The sequence below is a fragment of the Cryptotermes secundus genome, unplaced genomic scaffold (genome assembly GCF_002891405.2).
Source record: "Cryptotermes secundus unplaced genomic scaffold, Csec_1.0 scaffold1090, whole genome shotgun sequence".
Classification (NCBI taxonomy): Eukaryota; Metazoa; Arthropoda; class Insecta; order Blattodea; family Kalotermitidae; genus Cryptotermes; species Cryptotermes secundus.
In genome coordinates, this window is record NW_019734379.1 from 4,393 (window position 1) to 12,520 (window position 8,128).

General features: G+C 40.7%; 1 long non-coding RNA gene across 3 annotated transcripts in view; it reads right to left on the minus strand.

The window, feature by feature from the left end:
* Positions 1 to 201: 201 nt before the first annotated feature.
* LOC111868957 overlaps positions 202 to 8,128 on the minus strand; it is a 14,383-nt gene continuing 6,456 nt past the window's right edge. For 2 of the 3 annotated variants that reach the window (XR_004513502.1, XR_004513501.1), the window contains exons 2-7: positions 7,484 to 7,619; positions 5,959 to 6,035; positions 5,021 to 5,152; positions 3,822 to 3,903; positions 2,586 to 2,765; positions 202 to 794 (exon numbers count right to left, since the gene is read on the minus strand). This is a non-coding gene — a long non-coding RNA (uncharacterized LOC111868957). The remainder of the gene's footprint in view (positions 795 to 2,585; positions 2,766 to 3,821; positions 3,904 to 5,020; positions 5,153 to 5,958; positions 6,036 to 7,483; positions 7,620 to 8,128) is intronic. The other variant, XR_002843591.2, reaches the window with a different exon arrangement.

Below are 8,128 nucleotides of genomic sequence, written 5' to 3' on the forward strand. Positions count from 1 at the left end.
AACGTCTCACAACCATATGGGCCTTCATGGCCTGTTACAGGGCTAGCTTTACTTTTTTTACTATGTACATCTTAATATCAGTTAAAAACATATTATATTTATATCTATGGCATGTAATAGTAGTTTCCATATGTGTTCATAATACCTTTCTGAAGATGGTCATTTTGATTGGAACATGTAAAGGATGAAAAATTAAAAACAACTTTTATCAATCACAATGGACGGTGGTTAAAAATATTATATACAATTACTAGTGTGATGGACCAGGATGAACAAGGTTACTTTTATAACCCATTACAACTGTTTCAGTAATATAGCAGTGGTGCTTTACAATGATTTGCAGTAGACTGTACATCTTCTGATTCTGTTGCTTGTTGCAATTTTCAGAGTTGAATGCAGCATGGATGGGGGTGTACAAATATTGCTATTGCAATCAAGAAAGGCCAAATATAATTACTTCTGTCTGATTTAGTTTAGAAGCTGTTCATCTGGCTCAAGTCCTATAAACAAGCAACTAATCATTAGAAATTGTACTTTTCAGCTACCAGGTGCCAACAGGTTACCTAAGGAAGCAGGAGGAACACTGTACTCATTTGAATGTGACATGAACTCTGTGGCCTTCCTTGCAGTACATTTAGGCAATATCGGCAGCTGCAAGCTGTGTCTTATTTAAAAATAGAGATGATAATTTCAGGCAGTAAGAAACAATAAACACATAAGTCCACACTAAACTTCAGAGCTGGTGCCAGCATATTTCATGAAGAATTTACAGTTTTGTTTTCGAGACGGCTGCCCTGAAAACGAAAGAAATAAAGAAAATGTAGCAATGCACATGTTAAACTTGATGAACACACAAAAACCTCACATGGTGGTTTTCTTTTTGAAAATTAAATTTCATAAACTGCGTCAAAAACAGAAATTTTTAGTAAAGTTTCAGAGTACCAAGGAGGAAAGTCTTATTAATCAATCCATCATTAAAATGACACTTTACTGTGTACAGTCTAGAAATTATAACAAGATGAGTGACATACTCAGAGAAAAACAAATATTTACTTTGCGGCAGTATAATCACTAAATGACATTATCAACATTACTATATGGCGACTCATCTACTCAGCCTTTAAGTCAAAGGTACTGTTGAAGAAAGCAGTCTTCTAGGATTTGGCACTGTGTATATGTCGTGTTAACCGACGTTTCGGAGAAACGTATCGCGTCCATCTTCAGGGTAGAAGGAAAATATAAGAAATCCACAAGCAAAGAGACCGTGAGAACCGGTAAAAGCAGACTGGTGTGGAAATATACACGGCTATGTGAGAGCAGAGAAGGAAGGGGGAAAGTGCAAGTATACAAGTGAAAACAGTAGTGTGGGAGGGGGGGAAGGGAGTTGGGACAAGCATGGTTTTTGTGTAGGGGAGAGAAAGGCAAGGTTAAAGGCTGGGCACTAACCCGTAAGCCTACATGCGGAGTTGGTGCTCCTGAAGGATGTATTCAAGAAGAACGGATACAACAACCGGCAGATCCACAGAGTTCTCAACCATCAGCCCAACATCAGCCGGCCTGAAGACAAACCGGGCTCAGTCGCCTTCCTTCCCTATGTCGGGACAATATTCAACCGTATCAGCAGAGTGCTGTCCCGACACAACATCAAAGCAGTGGGTCTGCCTCCATACAAATTATCCAATTTCCTCCGGCCGGTTAAAGACAGCCTGGGCCTAAGGACACCGGGTGTATACAGTATCCCATGCGAGTGCAGGAAGGTCTATATTGGGCAGACAGGCCGCTCCGTGGACATGAGGTTGAAGGAGCATCAGCGGCACATCCGTCTCGAACAACCGGACAAGTCGGCCGTAGCTGAACACAGCATCGATCTGGGACACCGCATTCAGCTTCAGAATACCTCCATCCTCGCCACCAAGACCCGCTATATGGATCGCATTATTAGGGAGGCAATTGAGATTGAACTGCATCCCGGAAATATGAACAGAGAGGGGGGGTTTTGTCTCAGTAAGTCTTGGAAACCTCTCATCTGTTATCTTAAAAAACCCCCACCAGGATTTGACGCCAGATCCAGAAGGCCACACAGGCCATGACCAACCAACATAATAACCCCCCCTCCTCAGCTTACGGGTTAGTGCCCAGCCTTTAACCTTGCCTTTCTCTCCCCCAACACAAAACCATGCTTGTCCCAGCTCCTTTCCCCCCCTCCCACACTACTGTTTTCACTTGTATACTTGCCCTTCCCCCTTCCTTCTCTGCTCTCACATAGCTGTGTATATTTCCACACCAGTCTGCTTTTACTGGTTCTCACGGTCTCTTTGCTTGCGGATTTCTTATATTTTCCTTCTACCCTGAAGATGGAGGCGATACGTTCCTCCGAAACATCGGTTAACACCACATATACACGGTGCCAAATCCCAGAAGACTGCTTTCTTCATGGTCAACACCGTGAAAGCCTCAAATTTTACAAAGCTAAAGTTATTTGTAATGTCAAGATAAGACAAATTTTGAATTGAGTTGACTGGTTTCATCTAGTAATCTGTGGTCTCATGTCTAAGTCTTGTCAGGTAATGAATAGAATTATGTACTATTTCTTAGTTAGAACTGGCAGTTCTTTTGAATGAATTGAATCAGTGACAGACAAAAAGCATACTCATGTTTGTTTACTGTCACTAAGGACCATGAATGGAGACTGTTTCTTTCTGTTGCTGCTGCAAGACGCTAAGCGTTCCAAGTGGGGTGTCTGTTGAGCTCATCTGTTTCATCAACTGGAAACAAACAAAAAAAATATGTAAAAATAAAAATTAATCTCATTGAGCCTGACACCTCAGATGGGGCACAGTCTCTTTGCCACTAAACATGCTAAAGTGTTTGCAGCACCTCTCACTGATTATCCTAACAGCTGCCCAAATTTTAAGTTAGTCTGCTGCTTAAAATCACCAATTTCCCACAATTTCCAACCCATGTCTCTGTGTATGTATGCTAGCCTAATGACAATTCAACAAACATGTTGTGTGTTCTATGAGCAGGCTCCAACTGACTTGCTGCAAAGTTGCTGTATTTGCTTCTGCCCCAAGACTGAAGCCACTGTGTATGTTTTTAGTCAGCAGAAAATGAACGCACAAAAAGTGTGGCCGGATATCTATCTGCTATGTGGCATCATGAATATGTAATGATAACTACAATTTACTTCCTAATGGAGCACCATTTAGAAATTGCATCAAATTGATTCACAGTCGCACGTGCAGCACGTCCTTCTATGAAACTTTTTGAAATGTACTGATTACATGTTTTGAACTATAAGGTCATCATCAGGTTTTTTGAAATTATAAATTCTAAATCCCTCTCGTTGGTGTCTCCACCTTATCGTGGTGAGGGGGTTTGAGTATGCCAAGGACCCTGAGAGCTATACCAGCGGTAGCGTAGCTACTGGCAGGGCCTCCCTTGCTGGACAGGTCAAAGGGTAGGCATCAGACGAAGAGAGACACCAAAAACCAAAAACAGTTTTTTTCCAAAAACAGAAGATCACATTAAGTGGAGGAACTGTTTTGGAAGAGACTGTGGACCNGACAGCACAGTAACAACCAACAACCACAATATGGAAGCACAGGAGTTTCTTCATTTATAATTTATAACTTTAAAACACCTAACCATGACCCTATAGTTTGAAACATGTAGCGAATAACTTTTAGTAAGTTATATAGGACGATGTGCTGCACGTGAGACTGTAAAACCATCTGCTACTAAATGAAGTGCAGCAGGGTGCTACAATATAGTACTATTTACAAATAACAGCTCATGACCAGGTCTGGACCGATACTCACTCCTTCCTGTTTATTGTTCTTCATTCGTTTCTCTACTTTATTTCTGCCAGGTCCCTTTCCATGAAATTTATGAGACAGGTATCTGAAAATAGAAAGAGAGACAACATTAAAGTCACTGTATTTTAGGACCTTATAGAATATGATCATGTTTCCAAGTAACATGTAACATCCTTTCATCCTGAAGTTCCAGCCAGAAAATAGGGGTATGATCCATAATTAGTTCAATCTGTTATTTTGTGAAATAATAAAAATATGTAACATTCTGTTTTCCAACACAACTTACTGATACAGCCAGAACCAGAAATTGGCATGCTACAGCCTGTTAAAGTTGTAGGGATTGAAATGATTAATGCAAAATATTTTAATAAAAGTAGAATGGGGCAGTAATAATTTTGAAGCACGTTTCTTCTTAATTCATGCAACCTATCTGCAATATGAACCATTCTACCACATTCTATGCCTACGCAACAAACTGTATCAAGTACAAAGTATTTACACACTCAAATGTCACAATACGTTGGCTACTTAGAAACTGTGACATACAGAATGGGAGAAAAGGAAGTCAAAACAAGTATATAACAAAATGTCCTACTGAAAGCATCTGAGGTGGAAGACAATAATCTCACCCCCCATGACAGGGTAATCATGATAGTGCTGGTCAGCAGAGGGACCCTTCAATTTAACATGGGGGGGGGGGGGGAATCCTTTGTATTCCCAAAGCTTTAACTCTGGTAGGTGTGAAGGCATCATCTGTGAGCAGAAAAATCTGTACACGGATGTGACCAAGGATCAAACTCAGAACCTTCTGAATGGGTATAACAGCTTACCCCAGGACCTTTTTCTTAAAGACCTACTTTAAGTGGCTCTAGTGTCACTCCCAGCTCAGTCGCCATGTTAATATGGCTGATGGTAGACAACTGAAAGAACATGGGGAGTGGCACAATGACAATACAGAGTTTCACATAAATCCACCAGTTGGTTCACACATTATGGTGAGGATGGCATGCATGGATGATAAACACAGTGGTCCCACAATCTTGCCTGTGTCCACTGAAAAGCCGCTTCCTCCTTGGAAATTTTTTCTTAAAATGGCAATTACTGTGAGAACTTTTTCCCCTAAAGAATGTACTACCATTGGACAGGCTACCCTCCAGAGTGCGACCTATCTTAAAAACAGATATGCTGTTAGCTGTGCTAACCTGAAAGCCTCCTTTGCATTAAGCACATGTCCATTATCATCTGTGATGTAGCCTTCCTCCTCCTCCTCCTCCTCTTTGAAGTCTGAGGTTGGACCACTGTAGCGCTTGCGATGCCCAAACTATTCATCATCTCTGAAACAATAAAGCAATGCTGTATATTAAATTCCTTAATTAGTCTTGCTTGCTTACTTCATCCTGTCTTGACCATCGTGTACACCTCCCTAATATTTGAGTGGGTCAATCCTGACAGACAAGAAGAGACTTGCAATCCAGTTACAGAGAAGATGACAAAGTATTCAAAGCTCAGATATTCTTTACTCTTCAAAATCTCCTACTCTACTCCATAATCAAAGCAAGTGGCCAATCCTTGTGCCCATGACAACTCTCTTCCTTAAGGCCTGCTGCGGAGAAGACAGCTACAGGACAACTTGGGTGACTTAGTCTGCAGCCACCTGCTCACACTAGATCCTCGCTTGTGGATTTTTATACCCTGAAGATGGAGGCGATACGTTCCTCCAGTACATTGGTTTACACAATATCTATACGGTGCCACATCCCAGAAGACGGCATTCTTCATGAGTGACATTCATTACATACCAAGACACTATACATGGGGGGGGGGAAGTAAAGTTATCTCTGTAACAGACCATGGAGGTCCATAGGGTTGTGAGACGTCAAGGCTCCCGTATTTTCTAGGCAATCGGCTCACAGATGGCGGTGAGGTTGGCAGCCTTATGCACCAAGCTATCCCTGTAACAGACCANATGTATTTCTACTAGAACCCCTAACAAAACTGCGGTATATGATTAAATATGGTACACCATTTATGAAATATAAATATGAAATATAAACGCACAATTAAAACCAATACTAAAGTGTCAATATCTCTTAATTTGAATAGGCCTATGTTGTACATAAAGAATCTGCTAATGACTCACCAATCTCAACTTCATTCCAAGTTCCATTTGCCTTCTTACTGACGTTTCTTCTCTTCAATCATTTCCCTCTCAAAGTCCTGTAATGTAATTTTTGTATGAGATTAGCACAACACAACTGCACAGTCCAAAAATTACCAATTCATTACCTTGAGATAGACTGACACCTGAACTGCTTACCCACCAACCACTGTATACAAAATTACTGCACTGTAAAGTGCTTCTGACAGCAGTGGTTTTGAAGAGCTCTGTCATCTGGGATATCATGCATTGTAGTCTGTCGAAAGTCAACAGGCATTTTGCAGAAACATGTCGCCTCCATCTTCAGGGTTGAGACTCCCATACTTTCTTGACAATAAGCTCACAGATGGCGGTGAGGTTGTCAGCCTTACACACCGGCCGCCCTTTACCCCCCAAGAATATTCCTGGTACTCATTTCTGTTAGAGGCTGAGTTGACCCCAGGGTCATAGTGTGATTGGAAGGATTCGGTCAATCTAAAAATCCAATTACATAACTGGGAATCGAACCCATGACCTTTCGGTTTGTAGCACAGTAAGAAAGGATGATGATATTACTTAAATGTGAAGATATGGTTTACTGGTTTGAGACCCACCACAACAAACTGTGAGACAAACAATTTAATAGCCCTCATGTTAAATTACAATATAGTTTCTATAGGGTACAATGGTTCTGTACAGTAACCAAGGAGAAAACACCATAATGAACTTTACTACAAAGTTCTGTGCAATGTTTTATAACCGGAATATATGGACGCACTGTGTAGGAACTAAACATGGCACAGGATTCTGTGGCTAGGGACAATTTCATCACCTCCCACCACCTATCCATAGGGCTGCTCCTCTCTTGTTTCAGGGAGAAAAAGCAGAGAGGTAGGTAAGGGGGAGATGGCCTTGACTGAACAAGAGAAATGACCCCTACTGCAGCCAAACATTTGTGAGAAGGATTAAAAAGGAAATCTGCAGATGTGATGTACCATCACTAAAATGTTTCATAATTTCTGACTGTATCAAGTAAAACTTAAATTTAAGAAGAACAAATGCAATCACTTTGACTACACTCTGAATTGCCCCAGTTTTTTCAGCCATAACATTTTGAAAATAGATTCCACATCCTTCTTAGACTAGTTCCTTGACTGGCTGAAACGGTCTCTAAGTAACAATAAGGCATATGTTTGACAGAATTCTCAATATTACTTTCTAATGCTGTGTCTGGGAAGTATAATTATTTATATTATCATAGAGTCTTTCTCTTCATGCCAAAATATTGCACACAACTTTCCCATACAGCCTGCAGTAGGAGGGAATCTCCACATAACCACTGTCGACTAAAGAGTGCGGAGATGCCCCTCCCTCGGTCTACAACTGATGATATCATTCACCAGATGGAATGCCAACACACAATAACAATTGAAAATTTTAAATACTAGTGCTGCTAATAACAAGAACAGACAAAATGACAATGGAAGTGAATTATCAAATGGGTTTGTAAATTTATGATGACACATACCTTTGCTACTGGCATCCTCACAGTTGTCATGCAGTAGGAGAGGAGATACAGCACACTGTCCTGTTTGTTATAACACTATGTAGACTTGAACATGACTGCCAGTGTCAGGCATTTCAGGAACAAAAAGAGGCAATATCTGAAAGACAAAATTGATGAGCTTGCAATGAACAGTAAGAACAAGAACATAGAGACCTGTATAGAGGAATAAATGACTTTAAGAGGGGTTACCAACCTAGCAGTAACTTAGTGAAGGATGAGAATAGTGATCTGCTTGCAGATTCCCACATTTTGAATAGGTGGAGGAACTACTTCTCTCAGTTACTCAATGTTCATAGGGTCAGTGATGTTAAGCAGACAGAAATCCATACAGCTGAGCCAATAGTACCTGATCCTAGCCCTTTTGAGGTTGAAAGTGCTATTGCAAAATTGAAACAGTATAAATTGCCAAGTAGTGATCAAATTCCAGCAGAACTTATTCAAGCAGGAGGCGAAATATTATGTTATAAGATCCACAAGCTAATTACTTCTATCTGGCATAAGGAAAAATTGCCTGATCAGTGGAAGGAGTCTATTATTGTACCAGTTCACAAGAAGGGTGATAAAACTGACTGCAGTAATTATCGAGGGATATCACTGCTATCAACT